This window comes from Phoca vitulina, unplaced genomic scaffold (assembly GCF_004348235.1).
Source record: "Phoca vitulina isolate PV1807 unplaced genomic scaffold, GSC_HSeal_1.0 scaffold35, whole genome shotgun sequence".
Taxonomy (NCBI): Eukaryota; Metazoa; Chordata; class Mammalia; order Carnivora; family Phocidae; genus Phoca; species Phoca vitulina.
This window is the reverse complement of record NW_022589738.1, coordinates 18,722,794-18,736,430: the sequence shown is the minus strand read 5'-3', so window position 1 is coordinate 18,736,430 and position 13,637 is coordinate 18,722,794.

The following is a 13,637-nucleotide window of genomic DNA, read 5'->3' as shown; positions in this document are numbered from 1 at the left end:
TAGTTCTTTCCACAGCAAGACGTTAATCGATAAAACTGACTCCCTGGCTTTCAGTTTTGGCTCCACCACAGTCAGTGGTCTTTCTAAACCATGACCCAATTATAATGCTCCCCAACGTTCTCTCATCACTTTTGGGCAAAACCCACACTTCTCGGTTATGTCTTATCTTTCACTGTAATTTCCTGCAGTTGCCCAAGCATAATTGTATTTTCCACCCCCATGCCTTTGGTAATGCCTGTTTGGGGTTGCATTGTGCACCCCCCCTCCAAATTCACACATTGAGGTCCAACCTCCAGGACCCCAGAATGTGACTGTATTTGGAGATAGAGCCTTTGAAGAGGCAAATAAGGTAAAATGAAGTCATGTGGCTGGGCTCTAATCCAATATGACTATTGTCCTTGTAAGAAGAGGAGGTTAGGTCCCAGATAGGTATGGAGGGATGACCATGTGAGGACACAGCAAGAAGGTAGCCACCCGCAAGCCAAGGAGAGAGGCCTCAGGAGAAATTCCACTGCCGACACCTTGATCTTGGACTTCCAGCCTCCGGAACTGTGGGATAATAAATGTCTATTGTTTAAGCCACCAAGTCTGTGGCATTGTGTTATGGTCGTCCTACCAAACTGATACAATGCCATTCCTTCTCCCAGGAAGTTCTTCCAAACTTCAGTACACCCGCACCTTCCACTTCTTCATTTGGCTAATTCTGGCTTCACACACTGAACCCACTGCCTTGGGGAAGCCTTCCATAATTCCCTTCATGCTGGTCTGTAGCCCTGGTCTGTGAGTCCTCCCCTGGATAGAGCACTTATCCAGGGGTATTAAGATTTTTGTGTGTGGTAGGGGGAGCCTAGGTGGCTCAGTCGGTTGAGTGTCTGACTCTTGGTTTTGGCTCAGGTCATGATCTCGGGCACGTGAGATCGAGAGCCTTGCCTTGGATTCTGCACTCAGCGGGGAGTCTGCTTGAGATTCTCTCCCTCTCTCTCCCCTTAGCGTGCTCTCTCTCTTTCACTCTCTCTAAAAATAAATAAATAAATCTTAAAAGGTTTTTTTGTGGTAAGAATATCTAACATGAGATTTACCCTCTTAACAAAATTTTAAGGGCACAATACAGTAATTTTAACCATAGGCCCTATGTTGTAAAGCAAATCCCTATACCTTAATCATATTGTATAACTGCAACTTTACACTCATTGAACAATAATTTCCCATTTCTCCCTCCCCCCAACCCCTGAAAACCACCATTCTACTCTCTGCTTCTATGTGTTTGACTATTTTAGACACCTCACATAAGTAGGATCATGCAGTATTGTTCTTCTGTCACTGGCTTTTTCACTTAACATAATGTCCTCCAGGGTCATCCTTGCTGTCACACATGGCAGGGTTTAATTCTTTTTAGGCCCGAATAATATTCCATTGTATGTTTATATCACATTTGCTTTATCCATTCATCCATTGATGGGCAGTTAAGATTGTTTCCACACCTTGGCTACTGTAAATAATTCTGCAATGAACATGGGAGTGCAGCTATCTCTTCGAGATCCTGGTTTCAACTCTTTTGGGTATATACCCAGAAGTGGGATTGCTGGATCATAAGGTAATTCTATTTTTTATTTTTTGAGGAACCTTCTTACTGTTTTCCAGGGTAGCTTCACCATTTTACATTCCCACCAACAGGGTACAGGTGTTCCAATTTCTCCACATCCTTGTCAACACATGTTATCTTTTGCTGTTGTTAATAGCCTCCCTAACAGGTGTGAGGTGATAACCTCATTGTGATTTTGATTTGCACTTCCCTGATGATGAGTGATATTGAGCATCTTTTCATATACCTGTTGGTCATTTGTGTGTCTTCTTTGGAGAAATGCTTATTGAAGTCCTTTGCCCATCATTTAATTGGTTATTTGTTTCTTTTCTTTTCTTTCTTTTTTTTTGCTATTCAGTTGAAGGAATTCCTTATGCATTGTGTATATTTCTTTTTTAAAAAGATTTATTTATTGATTTGAGAGAGAGAGAGAGAAAGAGAGCACACGAGCAGGGGGAGGGGCAGAGAGAGAGGGGGAAGGAGAGAAAGAATCCTTAAGCAGACTCCCTGCTGAACCCAGAGCCGGATGCAGGGGTTTGATCCCAGGACCCTGACATCATGATCTGAGCCGAAATCAGTAGTCAGCTGCTTAACCGACTGAGCTACCCCGGTGCTCCCCCTTATACATTTGGATAATATCTCCTATTAGATAGTTGGAAAATATTTTCTCCCATTCCATAGTCTGCTTTTCCACTGTTGATTGTTACCTTTTCTGTTGCAGAAGCATTGCAATTTCATGTAGTCTTGCCGGCTAGACTGTGAACACCTAAGGGCAAAGAGTGTGCCTTTCACATCTTAGCCCCAGTGCCAAACAGAGTGCCTGGCACATGGCATATGTTTAATAAACACTTGATGGAATAAAATACTGTCACTTCCTGCCTCCACATCTTCCCAACTCTGTGTATTTGTTTGCTCATGCTGCCCCTTCACTTGTAATGTTCTTCTGCACATCTCCCCAAATACAAATCATACATAAGATTCACCTTAAAAATCATCGTTCAGAGCAAATTTTCTCCACCGCACCAGCCAGAAGTAATCTTCACTTCCTTTGAATGCCCCTTATTTTATATGTAGCTCACTTAATGGATTTTTGGTTGTCACATTGTCCAATATCTGAACCCCCTACTTTTGTTGCTCGTCCTATAAATTTTTTGAAGGAGCTCACTTTCCATTGTAAAATCAGAAAAGTTGGTGCGTGCTTTGCCTGCCTTCCTTGAAGCTAGGGGGCTGGCATGTGACCTGGCCTGAGCGAATAAAACACATCTGCATGGCACTTTGTATTGGAAGCTGGAAAGGCAAAGAACTTTTTTCAAGATTTTATTTATTTATTTGACAGAGAGAGAGAGAGGAAGAGAGCACAGCAGGGGGAGAGGCAGAGGGACAGGGAGAAGCAGGCCTCCCACTGAGCAGGGAGCCGGATGCGGGGATCATGACCTGAGCTGAAAGCAGATGTTTAACCGACTGAGCCACCCAGGTGCCCAGAAAGCTGGAAAGGTAAAGAATTAACAACAGTGAGGAACCTGTCTGCTGGTGGTGGTGATGGCGGCAGCAACATCCAGTCTCCAGGGCAACCATGCTAATGAGACACCAGGACCCCATGGTCACGGTCTAAACTGCAGCCTCCAGGAGTCACAGGAAGCAGCAGGGGTGCTCCTGCTGGATGGTTTGGGGATGCAGTTTGGCCTGTTCTGGCTGCCTTGCTTCCCTTGGTCTCTGCTCATTTCCTGTGTGACATTCCAGCCTTGCCAATGGTTGTATGGAAAGCCGCCATTTGTGGCTGGAGCGGAAGGGTCCTGACCTATAAAGAATGGTAAGGTCTTACCTCCCACCTGTCAGAATGGCTAAAATTCACAACACAGGAAATGACAGATGTTGGCAAGGATGCGGAGAAAGGAGAACCTTCTTACACTGTTGGTGGGAATGCAAGCTGGTGCAGCCACTCTGGAAAATAGTATGGAGGGTCCTCAAAAAATTAACAGTAGAACTACCATATGATCCAGCAATTGAACTACTGGGTATTTATCCAAAGGATACAAAAATACTTATTCGAAGGGGCACATGCATCCTGATTTTATAGCAACATTATCAACAATAGCCAAATTATGGAAAGAGCCCAAATGTCTATTGACTGATGAATGGATAAAGATGTGGTGTGTGTGTGTGTGTGTGTGTGTGTGTATGTGTGTGTGTGTGTAATGGAATATTACTCAGCCATCAAAAAGAATGAAATCTTGTCATTTGCAACAACATGGATGGAGCTAGAGCATGTTATGCTAAGTGAAATAAGTCAGAGAAAGACAAATACTGTATGATTTCATTCATATATGGAATTTAAGAAACAAAACAGATGAACGTAGGGGAAGGGGGAAGAAAGAGAGAGGGAGGCAAACCATAAGAGACTCAACTATAGAGAACAAACTGAGGGTTGCTGGAGGGAGGGGGTGGGGGATGGGCTCAATGGGGGATGGGCATTAGGGAGGGCACTTGTTCTGTAGAGCACTGGGTGTTATATGTGAGTGATGAATCACTAAATTCTACACCTGAAACCAAATTTACCATATATGTTAACTAGCTAGAACTTAAATAAAAACTTGAAACTAAAAAACAAAAAGATGACTAGAAGAAAGAATGGTAGATTCCTGTCTCCCATTGAGGTCTTTCATCCATTTTGAGTTTATCTTTGTGTATGGTGTTAGAGAATGGTCGAGTTTCATTCTTCTGTATATAGCTGTCCAATTTCCCCAGCACCAATTATTGAAGAGACTATCTTCTTCCCATTGCATATTTTTTCCTGCTTTGTCGAAGATTATTTGACCATAGAGTTGAGGGTCCATATCTGGGCTCTCTATTCTGTTCCACTGGTCTGTATGTCTGTTTTTGTGCCAGTACCATGCTGTCTTGGTGATCACTGCTTTGTAATATAGCTGGAAATCGGGCAATGTGATGCCCCCAGCTTTGTTTTTCTTTTTCAACATTTCCTGTGAGACAGGAATCCATCAAAATCCTAGAGGAGAACATAGGCAGTAACCTCTTTGACATCGGCCACAGCAACTTCTTTCAAGATACATCTCCAAAGGCTAGTGAAACAAAACCAAAAATGAACTTTTGGGACTTCATCAAGATAAAAAGCTTCTGCACAGCAAAGGAAACAGTCAACAAAACAAAGAGGCAACCCACAGAATGGGAGAAGATATTTGCAAATGACACTACAGACAAAGAGCTGGTATCCAAGATCTATAAAGAACTTCTCAAACTCAACACCCAAAAAACAAATAATCAAGTCAAAAAGTGGGCAGAAGACATGAACAGACACTTCTCTGAAGAAGACATACAAATGGCTAACAGACACATGAAAAAATGTTCATCATCATTAGCCATCAGGGAAATTCAAATCAAAACCACATTGAGATACCACCTCACATCAGTTAGAATGGCAAAAATTGACAAGGCAAGAAACAACAAATGTTGGAGAGGTTGTAGAGAAAGGGGAACCCTCTTACACTGTTGGTGGGAATGCAAGTTGGTACAGCCACTTTGGAAAACAGTGTGGAGGTGCCTCAAAAATTTAAAAATAGAGCTACCCTATGACAGAGCAATTGCACTTACTGGGTATTTACCCCAAAGACACAGATGTAGTGAAAAGAAGGGCCATATGCACCCCAGTGTTCATAGCAGCAATGTCCGCAATAGCCAAACTGTGGAAAGAGCCGAGATGCCCTTCAACAGATGAATGGATAAAGAAGATGTGGTCCATATATACAATGGAATATTACTCAGCCATCAGAAAAGATGAATACCTAACTTTTACATCAACATGGATGGGACTGGAGGAGATTATGCTAAGTGAAATAAGTCAAGCAGAGAAAGTCAATTATCATATGGTTTCACTTATTTGTGGAACATAAGGAATAGCATGGAAGACATTAGGAGAAGGAAGGGAAAAATGAAGGGGGGCGGAAATCGGAAAGGAGAGATGAACCATTAGAGACTATGGACTCTGAGAAACAAACTGAGGATTCTAGAAGGGCGGGGGTTGGGGGGATGGGTTAGCCTGGTGATGCGTATTAAGGAGGGCACGTACTGCGTGGAGCACTGGGTGCTGTACGAAAACAATGGATCGTGGATCACTGCATCAAAAACTGGGGGTGTATTGTATGGTGACTAACATGACCTAAAAAAAAAAACAAAACGAATGGTAAGGCCTTTGACGGCAGGGCGCTGACTCACTGAATTCACTAACTTAATTGCAGAACTTGTACATAGGAGAAATTCATTAAATATTTCCTGAGTCAATGAAAAAATAGTGACTGTATAGAGAAACCAATTATTTATAGCTTTCATTGGTGTTAGCTTTTTGCAACTCTCATCATCGGTTTTCCTTGATATGTGGGTACTTACCTTCAACACACTCTATGTTTAGAGAAAAGATGTTAATTACTGAAACTGATTCTATTAAACTTTAATGGCCACTATAAACTATAGTTTATCATATATATTATCATATATATATTTATCATATATAGTTAAACATATATATGATTGACCCCAGATAGTTCAGTATTTGGTGAAATGGAGAGTTAAGAGGAGTACTTTGATAATACTTCTTTCATGATCTGTGTGGCTGAATATGGGGAAGGAAGAAACTTGGGCAGAAGACACACTTTTTCCAGGGCTGATCTTACACTCATCCATGCGTAATCAAGTAGAAGGCTACACATGAAGAAGGGATGTTCTTTTTTTTTAATTTAAATTTTTATTTCAATTCCAGGTAGTTAAGTAGGTGATGGGGATCAAGGAGTGCACTTGTTGTGATGAGCACAGAGTGATCTATGGAAGTGTTAAAGGAGTGATGTTCTATGCGAACCAGTGTGTGTGCATTTGATTATAAACATGGCTTTTTCCCAACCATGGATACACTGAATTTAAGGCACAGACGGTGTTAGAGGAAGCTTATCTTGGTCAGTTCAAGCAAAACTGAAAGAAGTAAAGATTCAAACAAATAATAGTTGGACATGAGATTTCTTGTTTTGTTCCTGTTTTATTTATTTATTTTTACAATCTCTTATTACGGTATTATATTATAATATTGTAGTAAGAAAACACATCCAGATGACAGATGCCCACAAAATGTGAAGCTATGGCAGTTAATTTTGTGAGACTACGCCTATGATGCAGAAACCTCTCTGAGGGCTCTAAGCCATAAAAATCCGCCAGTTACCTGATTATACCAAAAATCAGGTAGCTCCAAAAGCCCATTATATGCCACTCAAGGATGTTTATTGGAAAGTAGAATAGAGATCAACTCTGTTTTGTTCTGGTTCATTATTTCCTGCTTTTCATGTGTATCTCTGCAGCACTTTGCTCTTTTTCCAGGTCTGGCTATTGCTTCTAATAATTGCTGTGACATTTTTCTTTCCTGGCTCTGAGAGATTGTGGAATATGGTTGGTTTGGAAGAATTCGGCATGGCTTGAGTCTCATGGCTTGTTTTTGGTGAAAAGAGGAACAGACTAAAACCCTGTAGTTTCAGTTTTAGTCAGAAACAAACTTAGCTCTTAAAGGGAAATGCACACAATTTTGCCTTTGGAATATGATTTAAAAACCACCCTTTTCTTTCCTGAGCTCCTTTCAAAATACACTGTATCAGCTGGGGCTGTTTTAGGCCAGTGCTGTCAAGTAGAGATTTCTTTTTTTTTTTTTTTTTAAAGATTTTATTTATTTATTCATGAGAGACAGGGAGAGAGAGAGAGAGAGAGAGAGGCAGAGGCAGAGGGAGAAGCTGGGAGCCCGATGCGGGACTCGATCCCAGGACCCTGGGATCATGACCTGAGCCAAAAGCAGATGCTTAACCATCTAAGCCACCCAGGCACCCGTCAAGTAGAGATTTCTTGATGAGATATTCTAAAACTCCGGCTGTTTAACATATTAGCCGCTAGCTACGTGTAGGTATTGAGGACTTGAAATTGGGCTAAGTGCAAATGGGGAGGGGGGCTGAAAATTTAATTTAATTTCTTTTTAATTAATTCAAATTAAAATTTAAATAGTTTCATGTGGCTACTACATCATATAACTAGTAGCCAGCCGAGTAGCGATAAAGCCATCTGGTAATACTATCGAGATGCAATCCTTCCCATGTTTCTGCCCCAGTATCCTTAGTATGCAGGCTTTGATCCTTATGCTCCTTGCCTTGTGGCTGCAAAGGACTACTGTGCCTTCAGCCATCATATCTGCATTCCAGTAAGGAAAAGGAGGAAGTGGAAGGAGAAAAACTAGAAATCATCTGTATACGTCACATGGTTACTCTTAGCTGTAGAGGTAGGCAAAGAGAAAATAGAGTTTGAGTCAGCCAATCTATAATGTCTGTTTCAACATCAAAATTTATGAGACCCTCATGGATTACAGAGAAACTAAATATGTGCTTAAAGAAAAAGAGCTGATTAGGTAGCTTCCTGGCAAGGGGACAGGCAGATATCTGGAAGCTACCCCAGTGATTCTGGTGTAAAAGTAATTGCACCCATTTTGAGTTTATGAAATCAGAGAGACAAGTGCAGAAAGAAGTGATATGTCTAAGATCATACAGATAATACCTTAAGGAGTAGAGACTCTCAACCTTGGTTGAGGAATGGAATTACCTGGGGAGGTTTAAAAAGTCCCAATGCCTAGGCTACACCCCTGACTAATTAATTCATCCTCAAGGGGAGGTGTTTGGAGTGTAGCTAAGGTTGAGAACTGTGTTGTGGTTACCTATTGCTGCATAACAAAAATACTCCAAGAAGAATTACACAAAACGAGAATAGACTTAGGGAACTCAGTGACTCCATCAAACGTAATAACATTCATATTGTAAGAGTCCCAGAAAAAGAAGAGAGAAAAAGGGGGACAGAAAATTTATTTGAAGAAACAGTAGCTGAAAATTTCCCTAATCTGGGGAAGGAAACAGGTATCTAGATCCAGGAGGCACAGAGAACTTCCATCAAAATCAACAAAAGCAGACCCACATCAAGACATATTGTAATTAAACTCACAAAATATAGTGATAAAGAAAAAACAGTAAAAGCAACAAGACAAAAGAAGCCATTAACTTACGAGGGAAAACCCATAAAGCTAGCAGATTTTTCAGCAGAAACTTGGCAAGCCAGAAGAGAGTGGCATGATATATTCAAAGTGTTGAATGGGGAAAATTCTGCAGCCAAGAATACTCTGACCAGTAAGGCTGTCATTCATAATAGGAGGAGAGATAAAGAATTTCCTAGACAAACAAAAACTAAAGGAGTTCAAGACCACTAAACCAGGCCTGCAAGAAATATTAAAGAGGACTCTTTGAGTGGAAAGGAGAGACCAAAAATGGCAGTATAAGGGTAGGAAACACAAAAACAGTAAAAATGAATATATCTGTAAAAAATCAGTCAAGGAACTTGCAAAAAAGGATATAAAATATAATAACATATACTTAAAATGTGGGGAGGAAAAGAGAAAAGAATGGGTTCAAACTTAAACAACATCAACTTAATATAGACTGCTATAAGTAAAAGAGGTTATGTATAAACCTAATGGTAACTACTAATCAAAAACCAGTAATAAGCATGCAAAGAATAAAGAGAAAGAAATCCAAATATATCACCAAAGAAAATCAGCAAACCATGAAAGAGAGAAAGACAAGACAGGAAAAGAAAGGGTCAGAGAAAATCTTCAGAAACAACCACAAAACAAGTAATAAAATTGGCACTAAATACTTATCTTTCAATAATTACTTTGAATGTAAATGGACTAAACACTCCAATCAAATGATACAAGGTGACAGAATGGATAAAAAAAAAAAGACCCATCTATATGCTGCCTATAAAAGACTCATTTTAGACTTAAAGACACCTGCAGATTGAAAGTGAGGGGATGGAGAAACATGTATCATGCAAATGGATGTCAAAAGAAAGCTGGAGTAGCAATACTTATTTCAGACAAAATAGACTTTAAAACAAAGACTAACAAGAAACAAAGAAGGATACTACATAATAATAAAGGGGACAGTCCAACAAGAAGATATCACAATTGTAAATATTTATGCATCACACATGGGAGCAACCAAATGCATAAAACAGTTAATAACAAACATAGAGGAACTAATTGATAATAATACAATAATAGTAGGGGACTTTATCACCTCACTTACATCAATGGACAGATCATCTAAACAGAAAATCAACAAGGAAACAATGGCTTTGAATGACACACTGGACTAGATGGACTTAACAGATATATTCAGAACATTCCATTCTAAGACAGCAGAATACACATTCTTTTCAAATGCACATGGAACATACCTCAACATAATAAAGGCCATCTATGAAAAAACCCATGGCTAACATCATCCTTAATGGGGAAAAACAGAGCTTTGCCCCTAAGGTCAGGAGCAAGACAACGATATCCACTCTCACCTTCTATTCAACATAGTACTGGAAGTCCTAACCACAGCAATCAGACAACAAAAAGAAATAAAAGGCATCCAAAGTGGTAAGGAAGAAGTAAAACTTCCACTATTTGCAAATGACATGATACTCTATATAGAAAACCCGAAAGACTCCACCCAAAGCCTGCTAGAACTGGGGCGCCTGGGTGGCTCAGTCGGTGAAGCGTCTGCCTTCGGCTCAGGTCATGATCCCAGCGTCCTGGGATCAAGCCCCGCGTCAGGCTCCCTGCTCAGTGGGAAGCCTGCTTCTCCCTCTCCCACTCCCCCTGCTTGTGTTCCCTCTCTCGCTGTCTCTCTCTCTGTCAAAAAATAAATAAAAATCTTTATTTTTTTTTTATTTGGAGCTCTCAGTCATAGTTTTATTTTTTTTAATTTTATTATGTTATGTTAGTCACCATACAATACATCATTAGCTTTTGATGTGGTGATCCACGATCCATTGTTTTCGTATAACACCCAGTGCTCCACGCAGTACGTGCCCTCCTTAATACCCATCACTGGGCTAACCAATCCCCCCTCCCTGCTCCCCTCTAAAACCCTGTTTGTTTCTCAGAGTCCATAGTCTCTAATGGTTCATCTCTCCCTCCGATTCCCCCCTCTTCATTTTTCCCTTCCTTCTCCTAATGTCCTCCATGCTATTCCTTACGTTCCACAAATAAGTGAAACCATATGATAATTGACTTTCTCTGCTTGACTTATTTCACTTAGCATAATTTCCTTCAGTCCCATCCATGTTGATGTAAAAGTTGGGTATTCATCTTTTCTGATGGCTGAGTAATATTCCATTGTATATATGGACCACATCTTCTTTATCCATTCATCTGTTGAAGGGCATCTCGGCTCTTTCCACAGTTTGGCTATTGTGGACATTGCTGCTATGAACATTGGGGTGCATATGGCCCTTCTTTTCACTACATCTGTGTCTTTGGGGTAAATACCCAGTAGTGCAATTGCTAGGTCATAGGGTAGCTCTATTTTTAAATTTTTGAGGCACCTCCACACTGTTTTCCAAAGTGGCTGTACCAACTTGCATTCCCACCAACAGTGTAAGAGGGTTCCCCTTTCTCCACAACCTCTCCAAAAAATAAAAGTCTTTAAAAAAAAAATCTGCTAGAACTGATAAAAGAATTCAGTAAAGTTGCAGGATACAAAATCAATGCACAGAAATCTGTTGCATTTCTATACATCAATAATGAAGGAGCAGAAAGAGAAGTTAAGAAAACAGTCCCGTTTACAATTGCACCAAAAGTAGTAAGATACCTAAGAATCAACCTAACCAAAAAAGTGGAAGACCTGTACTCTGAAAACTACAAAACACTGATGAAAGAAATTGAAGATGAAACAAACAAATGGAAAGGCATTCCATGCTCATGGATTGGAAGAACAAATAATGTTAAAATGTCTATACTATCCAAAGCAATCTACACATTTAATGCAATCCCTATTGAAATACCACCAGCATTTTTCACAGAGCTAGAACAAACCATTCTAAAATGTGTGTGGAGCCACAAAAGACCCTGAGTAGCCAAAGCAATCTTGAAAAAGAAAAGCAAAGCTGGAGGCATCACAATTCTGGACTTCAAATTATTATTACAAAGCTGTAGTGAACAAAATAGTATGGTACTGGCACAAAAATAGCCACATAGATCAATGGAACAGAATAGAAAACCCAGAAATAAACCAGCAACTATGTGGTCAATGAAGCTTTGACAAAGCAGGAAAGAATATCCAATGGGAAAAGGACATTCTCTCCAACAAATGCTGTTTGGAAAACTGGACAGCAACATGCAAAAGAATAAAACTGGACCACTTCCTTATACCATACACAAAAATAAATTCAAAATGAATGAAAGACCTAAACGTGAGACCTGAAACCAAAAAATCCTAGAAGAGAACACAGGCAGTAACAGATAGCAACTTCTTTCTAGATATGTCTCCTGAGGCAAGGGAAACAAAAGCAAAAATAAGCTATTGGGACTACATTAAAATTAAAAAGCTTCTGCACAGCAAAGAAACAATCAACAGAACTAAAAGGCAGCCTACAGAATGGGAGAAGATATTTGCAAACGACACATCCAATAAAAGGTTAGTATTCAAAATATAAAGAACTTATAAAACTCAACAGCCAAAAACGAAATAATCCAATTAAAAAATGGGCAGAAGACATGAAGGGACATTTCTCCAAAGAAGACATCCAGGGGTTCAACATACATGTGAAAAGATGTTCATCATCACTTCCCATCAGGGAAATCCAAATCGAAACCACAATGAGATATCACCTCACACCTGTCAGAATGGCTAAATTCAACAACACAAGAAACAACAGGTGGTGGCGATCATGTGGAGAAAATGGAACCCTCTTGCACTATTGGTGGGAATGTGAACTGATGCAGACACTGTGCAAAATAGTATGGAGATTCCTCAAAAAGTTACAAATAGAATACCCTATGATCCAGCAACTGCACTACTGGGTATTTACCTAAAGAATACAAAAACATTAATTCAAATGAATATATGCACCTCTATGTTTATAGCAGCATTATTTACATTAGCCAAGATAATGGAAGTAGCCCAAGTGTCTATTGATTGATGAGTGGATAAAGAAGAGGTGGTACATATAGAGAATGGAATATTATTCAGCCACAAAAAAGAATGAAATCTTGACACTTGCCACAACATGGATGGAGCTAGAGAGTGTAATGCTAAGTGAAATAAGGCAGAGAAAGGCAAATACTGTATGATTTCACTCATATGTGGAATTGAAGAAACAAAACAAATGAGCAAAGGGAAAAAGAGAGAGACAAACAAGAAACAGACTCCTAATTATTGAGAACAAACTGATGGTTTCCAGAAGGGAGGGGGTGGAGGGATGGGTGAAACAGGTGATGGGGATTAAGGGGAGCACTTGTCACGATGAGCACTGGGTGATGTATGAAATAGTTGAATCCCTATATTGCGCTCCTGAAACTAATAGAACACCGTAAATAACAACAATGACAACACCCCAAATCTGGAATAGAGCCCAGGATTCCATAGGGGGATGCCAATGTTACTGGTCCTCGGACAATACTTTGAGTAGCAAGAGTGTAAGAGGATTCAAACCTCAAGCTGGTCAGCTGTGTCTTTCTAACTGTCCCTCACCAAGCATAGTCACTCAGGGTCTAGTCCTCGCTGCCTTTGTGAGTGTGTGTGTGTAATAAGTAATAAACAATTGTTAGAGGGGCGCCTGGGTGGCTCAGTCGGTTGGGTGTCTGCCTTCGGCACAGGTCATGATCTCAGGGTCCTGGGATTGAGCCCTGCGTTGGGCTCTCTGCTCTGTGGGGAGTCTGCTTCTCCCTCTCCCTCTGTGTTCTCTCTCTCTCAAATAAATAAATAAAAATCTTAAAAAAAAAAAAAAGTTGTTAGAAAGAAAGCTCTCGTTCCCTCCAATAAAAAGAGCAAAATATCAGATCAGGCTCAAGTGGTGAGCAAAGAAATAACAACTGAGTTTTCAGTAAGAACCTATGGTCTTCTTAAGCAGTCTCTGTCATTTAGCTAAATGCTTTTCCTGGACAGCCTGGGAGCTGAGTCACACAGTGAGGCCCAGGCTCTAA